Here is a 19443-nt window from a genome sequence, read left to right as displayed (position 1 = left end):
AGTCGGAAAAAAAAGCGCATGGGGGATGTTTGGGGGGAAGAACCCGGGGCTGCAAGGTGCGTTTGAAGTGTTGATCAATGTGTCCTGCAATTCACACTAATTCTCGCAGCTAGCTGCGTTCTTCATCGAAGCGCGAGCCGAGTGATACAATGCCAAGAGTCACAGGCAACTTTTCAAAAATGGCGTCTGTCCATCGCCGGAAGGCAAGACGGCCAGGCGCCTTGTTCAAGACTTCCCCTCTGGGAGTCAGATTCTACCATTGGGAGAAAAAAAACATTACTAGCCCCCCCCCCCTCCTCCCTCCTAACCGCAGCCAAGGAAGGGGGCTCCCAGTGTGATAGGAGCAGGGAGCCCCGCAGATGCCGGTCCTTCCTGGAGTCCCCGAGAGGGGCCACGCGAGTCTTCAAACCCTTCGGCCCGGCCACACAGGACTGGGTCAAACCTGGTACCTGGCAACGAGGGAGGGTCACTCCACCTGCACGTCAGCCGTCTGTCGCCGGGCAGCCTGAGCCATGCCGGCGGGCCTTTTTCAGCCCACCCCACCCTTGTCCGGATTGGAGGTGCCGGAAGGGGAGAGCCAGGCGGCTCCCCATCCCGCACGCCTCCCACCAAGAGGAGCCAGGGTCCCCTTGCAGGCCCTCTGCTCCTTCTCTTCCAGACCCACCCTGCCACGCAAGAAGGGCCACTCCTTGGTCGCCTGGATCCCAGTGGGGCCGGCATGTGGGCGCCAGAGGGCCCAGCCAGTTGCAGGGCCTTTCGCGGGGATGTGGGGGGGTGGTAATACACTGCCATTCGGTTTCTCCCCACCGCGGGGGTCATGCCGGGTGAGCTTGAGGGTCACAGCGGGTGTTGAGGGCCTCCCGCTGTGACCCTCCCAAGAAGGGCCCCGGGGCCGCCCCAGTCCCTTGCGTGTCAGTCGGGTCCTCCCCCGTGTGTGCTTGCAGGAGGCGGCCGAGGGCTTCAGGATGGCGCCGTCAGTCACTCGGGCCGCTCGGCTGTGTATGGTCCTTCCGCAGGCTCACCTATGGAAACCTTGTTTATTTATTTTTTATTTATAAAGTTTTTTATAGCGCGAACAAGATCCCGAAGGATATCAGAGCCCTTTACAATAGGTTGGAAGAGAAGACAAAAGAAAATGTACACAGCAATGGAAGAAGAAAAAAATGCTGAACAGTAAACAATGGTACACATGTAGCGTATAATATTATGCAGAAGAGGCGATCCATGACCGTTAGTTGTGCCATGGAGATAGAAACCAAGAAACCACTGCCTTATGAGTGCCTCTGCCCCCTAATTTGCTCATTAGGAATGTTTTGGCTTCCTGTTTGAAGGCCGTCGTCGAGGAGAGTCTGCGTACATCTGGAGGAAGAGAGTTCCTGTTACGACTTTTACTTCCTCTAGATAGTCAAGTTTGATACTCTTCTTGGCCAGCGCTGTTGCCGACCCCGGCGGGGCTGTTCCCTCCCCCAACATAGCTTGGATATTAGGGAGTGTATTCTCAACCAGAATCTAGATATTCTCTTTGTTACGGAATCCTGGGGAGATGAGGCTTCGGGCCCTGACTTTGTTCTGGCCACCCCTGAAGGCTACTGTGTGGCCAGACAAGACAGAATTTCTGGGCGAGGCGGAGGTTTAGCCGTAATTCATAAGGACACTTATCGTGCAAAATTCGAGCCTATTCAAAGCACTACCTGCGAAGCTTTTGCGTTTGTTATCAATCTTACGCAGAGGCAAGCTTTCAAAGGAATACTTCTGTACAGGCCACCGGGTTCCCGCACCAAATTCTTAGCTGAACTTACAGAAATAACTGAACTAGTAATAGGATCCTCGGACTATACGATTCTAGGGGATTTTAACTTCCCGCTTGAAAACCTTGACAATAAAGACACAGCTCAACTCATCACTGATATGCAGGCAATAGGGCTGCAGCAATTGGTGAGGGGCCCCACGCATGAGGCCGGGCACACACTGGATGGCCTGTTCACAAATAACCCGGGCATTGATCTGTCAGCGGTGCTACCTCTGGTATGGTCTGACCACCAAGCTATTATTTTTAGGATTAGACTGTCACCCTCCAAACCCTCTCAGACCAAAATCCGGTCGTCAGTGGGGACGCGGAGGTGGAAAAATGCAGACATTCCACACCTCACTAATCTCCTTATGACATCAGCCCCAGAAAGATCATGTGATCCTGAAACCATGTCCACTAATTTTCAAGATTGGATCCTGAAGGCAGCTAATCAAGTTGCACCTGAAAAATTTTATCGTCCAAATAGAGCCACTCCATCTGCCCAGTGGTATACAGAGGAGCTGCGACTCCAACGTCAGTATTGCAGAAACTTAGAAAGGCGCTGGAGAAAGCATTATAGCCCCCCCGCTAAGCAAGTCTATAAAACTGCACTGGCAATATATAAGAAAGCTCTCATTACGCGAAAGAATATTTTCTTCACTGGCCAAATTGAGCAAGCACAGAATTCAGCCAGAATGCTTTTTCAAGTGGTGAGCTCTCTTTCTAATCCTCCAACTGGACCTACAACTGAGAATTCGCAGGAATTCTGTAGCTCACTGGCTACATTCTTCACCTCTAAGGTGATGGATATCTACTCCACATTCTCCAAAGAACCAGTGGGAGGATCCATGGACCTATCCACCCATCCAGCGCCCACTCACCCTCTCTTCGCTCAGTTTCGGTCAGTCACTGAAGATCAGGTCTGCATGCTTGTTGCTAAGATCAAATCCGGATCTCCGCTTGATCCATGTCCTCCTCTCATAATGAACCAACTACATAACACCATCACCCAGCCGCTCACCGATATCTGTAATTCCATCTTCAAAACTGGTGTCTACCCTGAGATTTGGAAAAAGGCTATTGTCAAACCTTTGCTCAAGAAGCCTTCCCTAGACCCCACCGTTACGGCCAACTATAGGCCTATTGCTTGCCTTCCCTTCCCGGCTAAAATCGTAGAGGCCATTATGAACCAACAGCTGTCAGAGTTTATTGAGCAAAATGGACTCTTGGATGACACTCAGTTCGGGTTCCGGAAAGGACACGGAACCGAGACAGCGCTGATAAAGGCCTCCGACGAAATCAGACATATTATGGACTCGGGAGGAGCGGCAGTGCTTATTTTGTTGGACCTATCGGCGGCCTTTGACACGGTCGACCATGTCATCTTGGTCGACCGTGTCGCAGCCCTTGGGATTAACCATCTGGCAAAAGAACTCATAGTTTCTTTCTTAGCTGACCGTAAGCAGGCAGTCAAACTGGGTAATCATTACTCACCGACGTCTGAACTGCCTTGCGGGGTCCCTCAAGGATCCTCGTTAAGTCCGACGCTTTTCAACATTTATGTCGCAGACTTGGCGAGGGTCATCAAATCTTATGGGATGCGTTTAACCACCTACGCAGATGACACCCAGCTTGTGCTGGCGGTGCATAAGAACGGCCCAGTGGTAGCAGCTAAGCTTCAGGAGGGGTTACTGGACATACAATCATGGATGCACAGGAACTGTTTGAAGCTTAATGCGGAGAAAACGGAGGTGATGACCTTTGGTAATATCTCTCCAGAGTGGTCCCCGACATGGTGGCCCAGTCAGATGGGCCCTCCTCCGGTTCCAGCCGCCAAGGTTAGGAATTTAGGAGTGATTTTTGATAGCAAGTTATCCTTTGGATATCATGTTAACAAGGTGGTCTCTGCGGCGTTCTTCATGCTGAAAAAGATAAAAAAACTTCTGCCGTATTTACCAGCATCAGCAGGAAAAACACTGATTACTACCTTAGTGTTTTCCAAGCTTGATTATGGAAATGCTCTCTTTTTCAACACGCATAAATGCATCCTGAACAAGCTTCAATCTGTCCAAAATATGGCAGCACGGATACTGCTCAACATACCCAGACGCCACTCCACTTCGGCAGCCATACGTCAGCTCCATTGGCTAAGAGTGGAGAGCAGGATCAAATTCAAAGCTTTGTGCATTGCCTATAAGGCCATCCATCAGACTGGACCGAAGTTCCTAAAGGAGGCATTTCAGGTGTACATTCCTAAAAAGAACCTACGATCAGCAGCAAGCTATCAACTGCCTGTACCCCGCACAAGAACGGCAACATGGGGTGACAGACGATTTTTGGTAGCAACTCCAATATTGTGGAACTCACTCCCCTTAGACATTAAAACTGCGCCAACCCTGATTAGCTTCCGCAAGGCTCTGAAGACCTGGCTCTTCAATCAATAATATTATTAATATTAACCATCTGGCAAAAAGAGCTTATAGCCTCTTTCTTATAATATCGTGTCCTGACCTCTGTATCTTGGAGTATCTCATTGCGCCTAGACACCTCAGGGTAGTAGTGCGCATTAAAAATTCCATAAATAAATAAATAAATAAATAAAATAAATGATCTGAGGACCTCACTAAATCATCCAATCGGTAGTAGCGTCGGGCGGTGTCTACAAACAGCAGGGACTTAATCAACGCAGGCTTACTGGGAATTCCTCGTTCATGGGAAATAAGTGCATTCCCCAATCCCTATCGCAAACGGAGTTCATCGGGTTACCGCACCTGTCGGAGAAGGGTAGACACATTCTCATCTGTTCAGTGTAGCGCGCGTGCAGCCCCGGACATCACAGACCTGTTATTGCTCGATCTCGTGTGGCTGAACGCCATTTGTCCCTCTGAAAAGTTGGACGCCGACCACTGGGGGTCGTGTAACTAGTTAGCATGGAGGAATCTCGTTCGTTATCTGAATTAACCAGACAAATCCCTCCACCAGCTAAGAACCGCCATGCACCACCACCCACAGAATCGAGAAAGAGCTATCAATCTGTCAATCCTTTCTGTGTCCGGGCCGGGTGAGGTTTCCCGTGTTGAGTCAAATTAAGCCACAGGCTCCACTCCTGGTGGTGCCCTTCTGACAATTCCTTTAAGTTTCAGCTTTGCAACCATACTTCCCCCGGAACCCAAAGACTTTGGTTTCCAGGAAGCTGCTCCGCGGGTCAAGAGAATAATGCTGCCAGATCGCTAGTCTGCATCGTTTATGGTCAGAACTACAACGGTATCTGATCGTCTTCGTACCTCCGACTTTCGTTCCAGTCCCGAAAACCAACAAAATTGAACCGGAGTCCTATTCCATTACTCCTAGCTGAAGTATTCAGGCGTCTGGCCTGCTTTGAACACTCAAGGGGGTGCCAGTAGCTAGCCTCGCGGCGGACCACCAGCTCGATCCCAAGATCCAAGTATGAGTTTTTAACTGCAGCAACTTTGATATATGCTATTGGAGCTGGAATTACCGCACACAGGCACAGGGTCAGACTGATTTGCATATGGCCATGTCTGAACTGGGGTGGCAGAGTGGGCTAAAGAACGGTGATGGATTAAACCCAGATCTTTTGACTGGGTGTGAGTGTTTGATTGATTCAGATGCTCCGTCCATCACCACCCCCTTTTGTACCGCTTTTGGCCGCCATAAGTGTGGCAGGGTATGCTCAGACGTGAGTCCCTTGCTCACTTTGCCACTGGATTCAGGCAAGCCGGCTGAAGACGGCTGGAAGGCCAGAAACCGGTCCTCTGAAGCTTGTTTCTGGTCCAGGGAAGACATGGCTTGGCAGTTCGGGCTGGACTGTTCCCATGAGGCACAGGGTCAGACTGATTTGCATATAGCCATGTCTGAACTGGGGTGGCAGAGTGGGCTAAAGAACGGTGATGGATCAAACCCAGATCTTTTGACTGGATGTGAGTGTTTGATTGATTCAGATGCTCCGTCCATCACCACCCCCTTTTGTCCCGGCTGGGCCTTAGGCACGAGGAGGAGAGCCGGATCTCTCGGTCCCAGACACCGTGGGGGGGGGGGCTCAGGGGGTGGGGGTCAAATGTTCTGCACCTTTGGAAACCGTCGGGACCTTTGCCACGCCGTGGGCTGGAGGAGGGACCCCCCCCCCCGGACGTAAGGGCGGTGTTGTCCGGGCATATCCCATCTGGTCACCGCCAGCCCAGGAGGGGTGTTCCGGCATACCCTGCCCCTATTAATCCGGAGTAAAGCTACCCCTCTTTCTGGGAACCCGTGTGCACCGTGTAAAGGAGGAGACCCAGGGCGTGGAGGCGCCCGACCTCCCGGAGCTCTGGTTTGGATCGGGGCGGCAAATGAGCTCCCATCGGGACTTACAGGGTAGCCCGGCCATCTGGTCGCCCCATTGGAAAGCATTGCGTGCAACCAGATGGCTGAGGGGGGGAAAAGTTGCGACCAGATGGCCGGGACCGAAAGGACACCCATCTGCTCGAGCCGAGCCATAGCGTTAGGGCTCCCGCCTGCCCTTGTAGGGCTCCAAGGCTCTGCACCAGGGACCCTTGTCCCGGGCAGATGGCCCCTTGGCAGGCTGCCAGACGGCGGCTCTCACACCCCAGGCCCTGATCGAAACCCAGGCCCAGGGGCTTGTCCCTGCATCTCAACCTAGCCAGGCCGGAGAGATCGTGGAGCCTGCCGGGGCACGAGCGACCCCTTTCCCAGTCACAGGGACCCTCATCTGGCCATAGGACATGAGCTCTGTTCCACACATTTTTTCCATAATCCCGCGTAGTGGCGTTACGCCAATTTCATCCAGCCCTACTTATTGAGATTTATCCATATTTATTTTTTATTTTAAGAATAAATCTAGTTGCAAAAGGGTAAATTTCCACATTTATTCAACTCTTATCCGTGCACTTATATGTGGATACTTCTTGTGATTTAGCAAATTAAGCAGCCACATATAACAAAACACTAAACCCACAGGTGCACATTACTGCTGTACTACAAATATATGTTAACATATGCCTGTATTTGAGGAAATCTGATCCTGTTTTGTAACTCCCCATTCTGTCTATCTGCTCAGCTTTTGTCATGAATTCATGAAAGACAGCATGGAGAGTCTTTCACAAAAAATAAAATTTTCTGTATTTTTCTTCTTTTTAAACTAAATACAGGCAAGAAACACATTGTTTTCTGATTGCAGTTATCTGTAAAAATCAGTATAAACGGAAAACTGGGAGCCTTAGTCCTAATACTTGGACCATTCTAAAGCCACTTCTTGCCTGTATGGCTCTCTGCAACAAGTGGTGGACGTACTCCTCGTCCAGCAAATGTAAGAACCATGGTTGAGATGCCTAACTTCTCAGACTTCCTGCCCTTCTCAGCAGTCAGGCTAGTGGTAGGATAAATACAGCCACATTTTCCATCCTGGCATGTAAGAACAACTAACCTCTGGGTTTTGGATGGTGTTCCCAAAGGCCACACCAAAGATGCCATGAACATCCCAAAAAAAGAACAACCATCTACTTCTGTAAGTCTTGAGCCTAAGGCAACAAACCTCTTCAGAAAATGGCAATAGAGCTGGTTCCCAAGACCCAGTAACTAGGAATTTTATTTAAGCTTTTTTTCTGGCCCAAAATAAATTGGGGGAATGGGTTTCTATTTTAGACCTGAGGGCGATCAACATATTTATTTTAAAAAAAACAGTCCTTCAGAATGGTCTATGTCCTTGACGCACTTCAATTGATTTACAATGCAGAGCTCCTTTGGGTATCTAGACGTGGAAGGTGCGAGCCCAATCATCCGAAGCATAGGAAGTTCTCATTAATAGTTTTAAGCACTCAATTATTTTGCCTGCGGGTTGTATTATCTTTGCAACCTAGTAAAACTGACGGTGCAAGTCTAACTGTAAAGAATCTCTGGTCTGATATTAAATTGTCTCTGAACCAGCCGTTCTGAGCTGATTGTAGCTTGTAAGAACGAATATGATTGATATATTTAATGTTCAGAGGGTCCAGTCTTATTTATTTATTTATTTTGGGATTTGTAATGCGCATGGCTGCCTCAGCGACGAGCCGTCCCAGCGCAACCAGAAACCAAAGAGAAAACTGGAAGACCTGCAGGCGCCTAAAAATCAGATAATGGAAACAGCCATGTTTTTATGGTCTTGCAAAACATCAAGAGATTGGGGATACCTAGAATGTGCGCTGGGAGAGAGTTCCAGAGTTTAGCCGCCAAGAGGCCAAATGAACGGCCCCCAGCCCTTGCTCTCCAAACTCGAGGGACACAGACAAGCCCACGGTCGGCAGATCTCAAAGCGTGTTTAAGCATATAAGTCTTCAGTAAACAGGATAACCCAGCAGGGGTTTGGTGCATCAAGATTTTATGAGATATGCACAGCACCTTAAACTGAATGCACTTTTTGATGGGCAGCCAATGAAGCTTGGGAAGCACATGCGCCAACGAACAGGATCTAGGTAGAGCCACTAACAGATGCGCCGCCGCGTTCTGAACCCTCTGCAGGGGTTTAATGCTATTTTTGTAGGCACCCAGATATAGAGAGTTTCCATAATCAAGCCTAGCAAGAATGGAGGCCTACACGATAGTCTGGCGCACTCTGGGAGGACCACCTACTAAACTTGCATGTATGGTCGAGTGAAGCTGTGTAATTGGTTGACTGATATCAATTTCAACCTCCCTTCATTGTACTCTTCTTCCCTCCACAATTTCTGAAATCTCCTGCAGAACTTCTTTATTCAAGATAAAGAGAAGTTCTGGGTTTTGCAAAGCTATTACACACCTGCCCACTACTCCTTAACCACATGGCTGCTGGGCGTTTTCCCCCCCTGTGCTGGAAAATGCCATTTTAGTGGCACCATGACGAGCTTAGCTCGTCATCAGCACACGACACCCGTGGGTGATGATGAGCTGAGCTCGTCATCAGCATCGAAAGGGTTAAAAAGAAAAAAAAAAAGAAAACCGACATTATGTTTTTGTACCCTAGACATTTAGAAGACATATACAACCATACTAATTTATGCTGCTGCATCTGTTTCAAATGGTGGCATTGGGACAAATTCTGCAGGTGTTGCATAAGAGGGATTACTACCATCTGCAACATTCATTTTTTTTCCATATATCCATCCATTATTTATGCTAACTCTTCTTCATGTGTATTTACGGAGGTGCTTTCTCTAGTAGCCTTCCATTTTGCCCTTCTATCCTTTATCTTGACAACTAACGGATTTGGGCTCAGTCACCAGAGGAAATAACAGAGCGGATAGTTGGTTCTTACCAAACACTTGGATGTATCCATAAACATGAAGAATCTTCTAGTACCATTCCAAAAACTACAGTGTATAAGGGGTTGTATAGAGAAAGCATGTATGTAGACCTGATGATCATGCGGGCAGGGTGCCATGCTACATATAATGTGGATTTCAAAAATTGGTGTTAGAGGCATATGAGCTGCAGATCACACACTATGCATAGATCGCCATCTGGTGTTGGGCCTGGATGTTTGCAGTTTGTTATTGTCTTACAACAAGTCTTTGGAAGTCACGAGGTAGGTGATTCCTCCTCTGGACAATAGTGCGCCTGGGCATCAATGCCATTTTTTTTTTTTAAAGACCTTTATTGTACAAAATGCGTCATACACAGCTTACAGCTTACAACCTCTCAGGGCCAGCCGCGTGGATCAATAACCATAGAAAACGTTGTCAGGTGAACACAGCCCTATGGCCAACAACCCTGAGGTTCGGCGGCGTAAAGTTTTGGCAGCACTTATGTTCAACAATTCACATATCTCTAGAAGTAAACAGGTCTGTAGGGTTTTATCGTTTTGTAGAAAAACAGTGGTGTGTCGTCATCGTCGACATTTGGATAGCAGCCCGCTCCCATGAGTGAATATTATAGGTGAGTGTATCAATAAGTTTCTTTTTCCCCACGGGGACGCGGGGCATCGAAGATAAGGAGTAGGTCTATGTAATGCCGCAAGTGTGTTAATGGACGAGCGTTTGTGCAGCTTACTATGCCTAGGATGGGAGGCTCGTGTTGGCGGCAGCGTTTGGCAGGAACCGCCATAATCATGGCTGTCGCTCTTAGTGGTCCTGTGTATGTGGCGTCTCTCAGTAATGATGATTCGAGCGAGATAGCCGGTATTGTGAAACACAACCCGGATCTTTCTGCCCGCCCTCAAGTAGTGCGTGCGGTAGTCATTCCCCTCTGGCCGTGTTCCTGTGTCGCTGTGTGTTATTGGCGCTGGTAGGGAGGGGGTCTGACATGTCGGCTATAGTATGGTACCTAGAATTATTTGTGCAACGCGCACAATGTCTTTGTTAACAAAATTGAGAAAGCCTGGTTAAGGAACAGAACCAGCGCTTTGATAAGCATTGAAACCATAACGTGGGGGGGGGTATCTACAAAGGGGGGACAGAATGTGGGTGGGTGTGTCTGCATTTTAGGGGGGAAGGGGGCAGCGGCGCAGCGTCAGTGTAGGACTGATGGTCGGGAAGTGGGATGTGTCATGTGGTTAGCTTGGTTACGTGGGGGAGGGGGGTTCCGTCATAGTGGGCATCGACTCCATAGTCAGATTGTTTTTTTCCGCCATCGGGCTCAGATGTGTTAGACATGTTCCAGTTCGGTGTGGTTAATGATCTACCTTTCGACACGCAGTCCTTTACCCTTTCTTTGGTATGGTATTCGATAGCGTTTCCCATTCAACGCGCCTCTGTACAAACTAGAACTCTTCGGTCCCGGTTGTCGACGCAGGCCTTCGGGCCTATCTGCGCCCATCAGGCTCTTTGGCTCATGGAAAGGACTCCTTTTAAAAAGTGTCCTCCATGTGGGTTCAAGTTTCCACCGCTTATCTACATGAGGTGTTTAACCTCTGCCTCTCACCTGAGCACGAGTAAGTAAAGTAAGTAATCTTTATTGCTCAGTTAATTAAAACCATTGCAAATATTAGTACATGGGAAAAAATTAAATTATAAAAGTATAAAATGACTATAGGTTCATGATGTTAATGGTCCTTGCTGCAGAAATTTATACAGCTTTTCCACAAAACGTGAGTTAAAATCCGTAAGTCCCTTGTATTGCTTGAAGGAAAAGTCTTACACGGTAGCATTGGTCCCTTATATTCCTGCGGTGACTGTGTAGAAGGCATTGCCCCTGGGTTTTAAGCCTTGTTGTAATGTGCGACTTTAATTTGCTTCTTGATTTTTACTGCAGCTGGTGTCTGCCATCTGGCTTTCCTGTTTCTTTTCTGCTTTCTCTAGAAATTTTACGAAATGGCATGCTAATTGGATGTGTTTTCCATCGAAGCAAGCCATGACCGCTTGCCGGCATGTTCTTATGCCCAGCTTGTTAAAGGGCACTTTTAGATGTAATCTGCGCTCTGTGACCAAGCCTTTGCAGGTGCAAATTAGATGTTGAATGTCTTCTTTTGCGTTCCCGCATATTCGGCAGTTGATTGTTGCTTTGGACCTTTTCCATGGAGGAAGGTGTTTTTGAGATGGGAGTAGGCCCAGCCGTAGATGCAAGAACTTCTCCTTTATGCTCCTGGTAAACCCAGCTCCTAGGTAACTTTGGTTGAGGCTGCTTGTGTAGCTTTTAATGACCATCCAGCCGTGCGCACGTTTGGCTAGGCTTGCTTTGTCCTCTATAAATGAGATAGCTCTAACAGATTTGTTAACTAGCTGTTTGAAGGTGTTATGGGACCCGCTGCATTTCCAGGCTTCTTGTAGGCACAAGGTGTTTATTGATTGGTTTAAATATTTTGCGGCCGCGCTGTTGCTCTTTCTTTCTATCTCTTTCCATAGGTAGAAGTTGAGACTAGCAGCTTCTCCTCTCTGGATTTTGTGCCATCTTTTGGCATAGGCACCCATTCGCTCCAGCGTTTGGTTTCTTAGGCCAAATTCCAGCCTTATTTGTGCCGGCGAGGTGTAAGTGGGCAAACTGAATATCATTCTGATCGCCTTCACTATTGTGCTATTCAATTGCTGAGCGTCTCTCCCTCGTAGGCATTCGCTTCCATACGTTATGGCTGGTGTCAATTTTGCCTGAAATACTTGAAGCAGGGGGGTGAAGCTTCGGCCAGCTACTTTCGTTTTTAGGCCCCTTAGTGCTATTGCTATGCTGATACCCCTTCGTTTGATTGCTTCCTTTTGCTGTTGAAATGAGCCCTTGATGTCCACAATTACGCCGAGGTACTTGTATTCCTCCACTTTTTCAAGTGTGTGCCCTCCCATGTGCCAGCAGTGCCCTACTGATGATCTTTTGGCATTAATCCTCATTGTTTTGGTCTTTGTGAGGTTGATGCTTAGGCTGTTCTCTGTTGCGTAATTAAAGGTTGTGCTGATTAGGTGTTGTAGCCCTATCGGTGTTCTACTAATTAGGACAATGTCGTCAGCGTACATTAAATTTGAGAGAGTGAAGCCACCTATGCTTGGAGCATGAGAGTTGCTTTCATCCAGCTTCTGTGCTAGGTCAGACATAAAGATGTTAAATAATGTTGGCGCCAGCACGCACCCTTGTTTTAAGCCTTTTGTGGTTTGTATTTTCCTTGATAGGAGATCTCCTGTTCCTAACTTGACTTGAACCCAAGTGCCCGTATGTAATAAGATTAGCTGTGTTAGTAATCCCGATGGAATGTTCCTGTCTTCCAGCTTTGACCATAGCAAGTTCCTGTTGATGTTGTCAAACGCTGCGGCGAAGTCAATAAAACATAAGTACAAGGGCAGATTAGCTGTCTTCGAGGCGTCGATGAGGAGTGAGAGGGCCAGAATGTTTGTTGATGTGCCCAGTTCTTTTCGGAATCCTGTCTGGGTGATGGGAATTACTGCATTTGCTTCCGACCATTCTGTGAGCTCTTCTAGTAGAAGGCCAGCATAGTATTTGGCCTCGTTATCAATTAAGGCTATTAGTCTGTAATTTTTGGGATCCTTTGCGTCGCCTTTTTTATGAATTGGTGCTAGTATCGAGCCTCTCCACGATGCAGGAATTGTTGTGGTGTCTATTACCTGTTTGAAAAGAGGTAGTAAGACCATAGCCCAATATTCTGGGTTTTGTTTGTAGAGAATTGGCGGTATCCCGTTGGGGCCTGGTGCTCCCTCCGCTTTTCCTTTAACGATCCTGCTTATAATTTGATTTTCGGTAGGATTTAATGCAGTAATGTCCTGTTTTGGGGGCCCAGCTCGAGTTTTTCTGCCCTTCTCTGGTCGTCTGTTTGTTGCCGGCTCTTTTGCTGTGTCACCTGAGCACGAGGTCAAAGACTGTCCAGCTTGTGCCTCTTTCCGCTCCAAGAAAACAATATGGGATCGCCGAGCTCGAAGAAGCATGGCTCGATCATCAACATCGATACTGGACGATAACTTTCAGGAAGGCATCAATGTCACCGAGCAGGAGCACATCGAAGAGGGCACCTTTAGCACCTCCGAAGCCGAAGACATCGAAGACATCACTCCAGGGCAGAGGGTCGAAGTACTGACGTCGAACCCTCGTTGCCCACCCACCCATCCATACAAAGGCTTTGGTTACACTGCCACCTTCCGGCCTTGGTGCACACCGGGACAAACCTTCCCACACCCGCCTTCGGGCCAGGCAAAGAAGTCCACATATAGGCCTTCAGGCCACTCTGGATCGTGCCAGCCTACTGTCTGGACCAAAACCCCACCCTCTGCACCGACAACAAAATACAAACCATTGTCTTCACCAAAGCCTGGTTCCACATCGGCGCACTCGGCACCGAAATTCACTGACATTGAGCCTTCGGAATCATCGGAACCGAAAAAACAACCAGTTCCAAAAACCACTGGCACACACACTTCGGATCCAAAATATCATTGGAACCCAACAAACAACCGGTTCCAAAGACCCCAAGTTAACTTTCGGAACACTAAACTCCCGATTCCAAACCTAAAAAGCCTAAAACAACTCCAAAACTTGTGCCACAAAAAGTCAGACCCGAAAAAATCGGCACCGAAGCAACAAACTCCAGAGGGGGAGCTTTTTCGACCTGATCCAACCCAAAAAACTCTAGAAATAGACCCAGAAACAGGTCATCTTAGAATTAGCCTTTCTAAGAAAAGAAAAATTGACAAATCTACACGATCTCCACTTCCTTTAAAGAAAAGGGACATTGCCACTTCGCCTTTAAGGATACCTTCTCCACCTTCTCTTCCACAACACATCTCTCCTATCCTATCTCCAGTACCCTCCTAATCTCTTTCACCTCTAGATGATGAGGGAACCTCTGGGGAGGAAGGGTATGATGAACCTTTAGGGGAACCTAGTCATCCTTATAGCCCAAATGATCCATGGGAAAATTATGGCACACCAGATGTTCCTAATATACCACAAGAGGAGGTCTTTCCATCTAGACCATCCCCTCCAGAGTACACTATAGGATTCACTCAGCTTTTACACAGGGCTGCAGAATATCATGGTATACATTTACACACAGACCATATAGAATATTTGCTCATGGACACTTTTGCACCATCTTAAAGGTCCACTTCCATTCTCCAAATGTTAAAAGGGGTAATTAAACACACTACTGAAGTCTTTAAAGACCCTGTAAGGGCTAGAGACATTAACCCCATAGTGGAAAAGAAATAAAAGTCTGCCCCAATTGACCCTGTTTACATTAAAGGCCTGCTTCCCTTAGACTCCTTGGTGGTCTCCAGCGCCAGGAAAAGGGCTAACTCCCAGACCTCAGGCGATGCTCCACCATCTGATAAGGAGTCAAAACTTTTGTACGCATTTGGTAAAAGAACAGCGTCACAAGCAGTCAACATATGGAGAATTACCAACACACAGGCCTTACATGCTAGGTATGATAGGGCGGAGTATGACAAACTAGAGACCCTACTACAACACCTTCCAGATCAATATAAAACAAGGGCTTATGATCTCATCCAGGAAGGAAAACTAATAACCAATACCTCCATTCAATGTGCTCTAGTTGCTGCAGACACAGCCTCCCGAGCTATTAATGTAGGAGAGTAGGGTCTGCAATCCTATGATCACCCCAGATTTTTGCTTTTTGCTTCACTGGTTTACGACTTCCCTGGCTGTGGGCCTGCTAATCAGACCCACAGCCTAGCTGTTCTCTCACTAAATTGACATGTGCACCTTAGGTGCATTTACCAATTGGTACTGGGCCACCTTATCAGACCCTGTAACTCAGGGCATAGGTGTACCCAGGGCCTACCAGGGGCTGCAGCATGTATTATGCCACCCCTGGCTGGCCATCTAAATCTGACACAACTGGCTGCACGACAGCTGGGGCAAAGTGGTGTAATCACCCTTTGCTGTAGATATAGTATACCTATATCTAACCCTAAAATGGACACGTATTCCTATCAGTCACTCCTATGGCAGGCCTTAACAATCCTGAAGGCAGAGTGCTTGGAATTATGTGAGATGGCGCTCTGGCATGAGCTGAGCCCGTCTGCAGCTTGCGGAACCAAGTCCTAATAGCTGTTCTATGATAACGCGTACCATATACTCTTAAGTGCATTTTAATCCTCGCGGTTATTTGCTATTTTTGGTATCGCTTTATCAAAACATGGCGAGTAAGGTGTCATACGAATTGGAATACTAACCCCTCGCCAATTCTGGCGACGGGGTTAGCATTCCACCCTTCTAGAGGGACACGACATGTATGTAACTGTGAACCCCGGTTAAAGTTAACTCGAGCCTCAGCATCACAAAATGGATGCTGCCACCACAGACACAAGTCTGACCCCCTGCAGCTGGGAGTCCTTCAGCGAGGGGAGCTTGGACAAAGGGTTTCCTGTCAGGGGCTGTGCTAGCACCATCCCAGACAGGGTTTTGTGTATCCTAGGTAGGCAGGGCTGAATAGGAAGGTGACTGCAAGTGGCACCCCAGTGCTCACTATGCATCTGCCGGCTTGAACCAGTTCCAGGGGCACACCAGCCCCTGAGCTGTGGAAAGTCCGGCATGGGAGAGGGGTGTAACCACCCCCCTTCCTGGTCCCACCCATGGGCAGGAACTAGTCCCGTACCAGCCCCTTTCTTTAGTATAAAGGTGGGAGCGGGGACCCTTCCAAATTAGATCATCTTTGAATCCTGAAATTACTTTCTACGAAAGGAACTCAAGACTTCTTCCTAAGATTTCTCCCTTGTGACTAAGGAGTAGTCACCCTGCATCTGCGGGCACCAACTAAGAACACTGCGGTTTGCTGCACGTCCTTCCTCCGGAACCAGACCGACCAGCACGACGAGACCCGGCTTCCCTGGCACCTTTGACCTCTACCTACATCGTCAGCCCAGCTGAGATCCGTGGGTGTGACAAGACCTCGAGGGACCGGCCATCTTCAGAACTGCACGACGCTTATCCAGCACGACCGCCGAGGAATCCTCGAGTGAGTGCTTTGGGGTTTGAGAAGCCCTAACCCTGAGCAGCTCTAGCACCGAAGTCCAGCTCCCCAGCATCCACAAGATCTGCGTGGGGCCCTTCTGCTCTTTGCTGGTCACCGCGTTGTCCGGCCACTTGCCTGCTGGCTTGTAGCCCTCTTGACGACGAACGACGACACTTTCATCGCTGGTCTGGTTGCTCCAGACTGGCCCTTGCTCCCCTCCAACAGAGGAGCACCCCGGACCCTCCTGGTCTGCTCCAGACGCCATTTTGAGTCCACCGCGTGGGCTTGCATTTGCCAAGAGTTGTTTCCCCAATCCTGGGTCCAGCGCCGTCGACAGCAGATACCTTTGTGGGACAGCTCGCACCTCCATCCTGGTCGCCGACAACGCCTCCTGGTCCGAGAGACTGCAGAGCCCAGCGTCGCCCACTCACCTGGTCGAGGTGACTTCGTCCGGTGTCATCCTGGTGCCCACCTAATCACTGGCTAGTGATTCAGAACTTGGTCCCTTCTGCTTACAGGTATCCTTCATCATCGATCCAGGCTTGGATCACATCGAACTTCATCACTGGTCGCCTGCCAGCAACTTCTTCTTTCAGGCTCCATAGACTGCAACGAGGATTCCCGACGTCTTTTCAGCCCTATGCAGCCGCAGCCCCTGGGCTAGGTAACCTGAGCATTTCGGTGCTCCAGCATAGCTTAACTATCTAAGTGTCCAGATCCTTTTTCGTTTCAGCTCTACCTAGTCGGATTCGTCCGATAACACTAACTTTACGAAATCTAGCATCCATAGACTTTGTCCCGCATCCCGCGTGAGAGTGCACACTCTGCACCCGATCTCCCTAGGCCTCCTGCTCGTAATCTGAAGGTTCAGTAGTCCAGTCCTAGCGATCCTAAAGCCTTTGAGACTAGTTACTTACCTGCTAGTATTTCGCATTCCACTTCCAGAGTATATGGTTTTTCGTGCCCCTCGGGCATTTGTGTAAATTGTGCGACTTTCAGAATTTCTTTAAGAGCTTTGTATTGTGCTTAGCGCCCTGTCCTCATAAAGAGTCCAGGGCTGTTGTGTTATAATAAATCTCCTTTTATTTTCATAACAACTTGTGTGGTGTCCTTTCACTTTGGTGTTCAAGGGGTATATGTGATGGTATAACAGCTGGCTTAACACGCCCTCTAGAGTTTAGCCTAAAGACTGCTCTTGTCCATGCTACTAGGATAGCTGGTCTAAAAGGTTGACTTACAACCAATCACCAATAAGGGTTGTTTGGAATGATACACAGTGATCACTAGAATAGTGAGCACTACATATCAGGCCAACTTCTCACATTGGTGAGCAGCGGTTGGGATTTGAGCTTGCTGTTGTTTTACCACATGTATCCTAAGAATATCATTTGAAAGATCACATACGTACCAAGGTACATATAACTTAGCTTAGAATACTCTTGAGTTCTACTGAACCAGCTGTTGTAGTTCAACAGGGCCTAGCACACCCGGACTACAACTCTTAGCAAGGGATCAATAGGCAAACAAATAGTGTAGGTAAGTGCACCACTTACACCTCACTAGAAAAGCATGTCAGACAAAGGAGGGAACTCAGAGGCCCCCCTTGTGTCAGTTGACCCTCCACAGGTCGTCTCAAGATATGCAGCTCTTAGCTTCCAGGAGATGAGACAAGTGTGTACCTCCAGGAAGCTAAAACAGGGTTCTAACCCTACAATCCCATTCCTGATTGGTCTCTTAGAGACTTATGATGCCAGAAGGACTGCTAACACAGACCCTTCTAATCCAGATGGGAACATGCCCCCCTTAGAGGGAACCCTTGGGGACCCTGACCTCCATCTCAATGGAACAGTTAGTGAAGGAGAGGAGGAGGATCAGGAAGTGTCAGGGGATGAGGCAGACAAGGGTCAGGTAGAAGTCAGTAGACTCGCCAGGACCAACTTAAGTAGGCATGAGAATGGATTTGGGGGACCCCCAGGGCCACTCTCAGGCAGACTTAACATTGGGAGTGGACGAGTTAGGTCTCTATCCAGAGGTTCTAACATCCATTCGAACCAATGGCTCTCAGACCTCTTCTCACAGAGGGATGACATCCCCTCAGAGAAGAGAGCATGAAGCTAAGATGAGGGAAGTCAATCTGAGGATTGAAAGGGAAGAACTTGCCCTGGCCAAAGAGAGACTTGCCTTTGCTAGAGAGCAGAAATTGAATGGGGGAGACCCCACTGGTGGCAGCATTTTACCTCGAGAGAAGGACAGGAGTTTAGACACTAGACACTTGAGTAAGATAGTGCTCCCCTTTAAACAAGGGGATGATATCCACAAATGGATAACTGCTTTGGAGAGGGCCTGCACTGTCCAGTGCGTCCCCCAGAGTCAGTGGGCAGCTGTCTTGTGGCTCTCCTTTAAAGGCAAAGGTAGAGATAAGCTCCTCACTACTAGAGCTGAGAATGCTAACAATTACCAAGTCCTGAAAAATACACTGATGGATGGGTTTGGCCTAACCACTGAGCAGTACAGGTTGCTGTTCAGGGATACCCAGAAAACTCCGTCTCAGGATTGGTCTGACTTTGTGGATTGTGCCACTAAGGCTTTGGAGGGCTGGTTGCTGGGCAGTAAGGTTACTGATTACACAGGATTGTACAATCTGATCATGAGGGAACCGATTTTAAACAATTGTCAGAACCATTTGTTGCATCAGCCCCTTGTTGACTCAGATCTGACCTCTCCCCAAGAATCGGGAAAGAAGGCAGACAGATGGGTCAGAACAAGGTTAAACAGAACCAGGGCCAGAACCAGGGTGGTCAGAAGAAAGCAGACCAGAAGGGTAACAATAAGAATGAGCAAAATGACCAGAAGTCTTCGACAGCCCCCAACAAACCAAAGAGGGTGGGGGGTCAGGCTTCACAGCAGAAAAAGAAGACTCAAGAAGGCCAGTCTAAAAGGTGGTGCCAATACTGTAAAAGTAAAACTGACTGGTTTAGTGAGTGCACCAAGAAAGGAGGGCAAACTCCTACCACTGCAGCCCCTAAGGCACCTGCACCCCCTAGTACAGTCAGCAGTGGTAGTGCACCTCCCAAGGGAATAGTTGGGTTGACCTTGGGATCTGAGGGGTATGACAACTTAGTTGGCACACTCACTCAGGCTGTCCTTGTCTGTACAGGGGATATGGATATGTCCCCTGATGCAAGTCCCAATACTTTGGGCAAATACAGGCAGACACCTTTTAAAAATGGAAAGATGGCTCAGGCCTATAAGGACACTTGTGCCAGTGTCACCATGG

General features: G+C 48.4%; 1 protein-coding gene and 1 pseudogene across 1 annotated transcript in view; one reads left to right on the top strand and one right to left on the bottom strand.

The window, feature by feature from the left end:
• LOC147734662 (5.8S ribosomal RNA) lies at window positions 1-161 on the bottom strand (annotated as a pseudogene).
• The window catches only part of TRIM24 (tripartite motif containing 24), a 1193545-nt gene that overhangs the window by 228066 nt on the left and 946036 nt on the right, over window positions 1-19443 (top strand). The gene's annotated exons all lie outside the window — the stretch shown is intronic.

Source organism: Lissotriton vulgaris, chromosome 1_2 (genome assembly GCF_964263255.1).
Source record: "Lissotriton vulgaris chromosome 1_2, aLisVul1.2, whole genome shotgun sequence".
NCBI lineage: Eukaryota > Metazoa > Chordata > Amphibia > Caudata > Salamandridae > Lissotriton > Lissotriton vulgaris.
The sequence above is the reverse complement of the archived record's forward strand: the minus strand, read 5'-3'. Positions and strand labels throughout refer to the sequence as shown.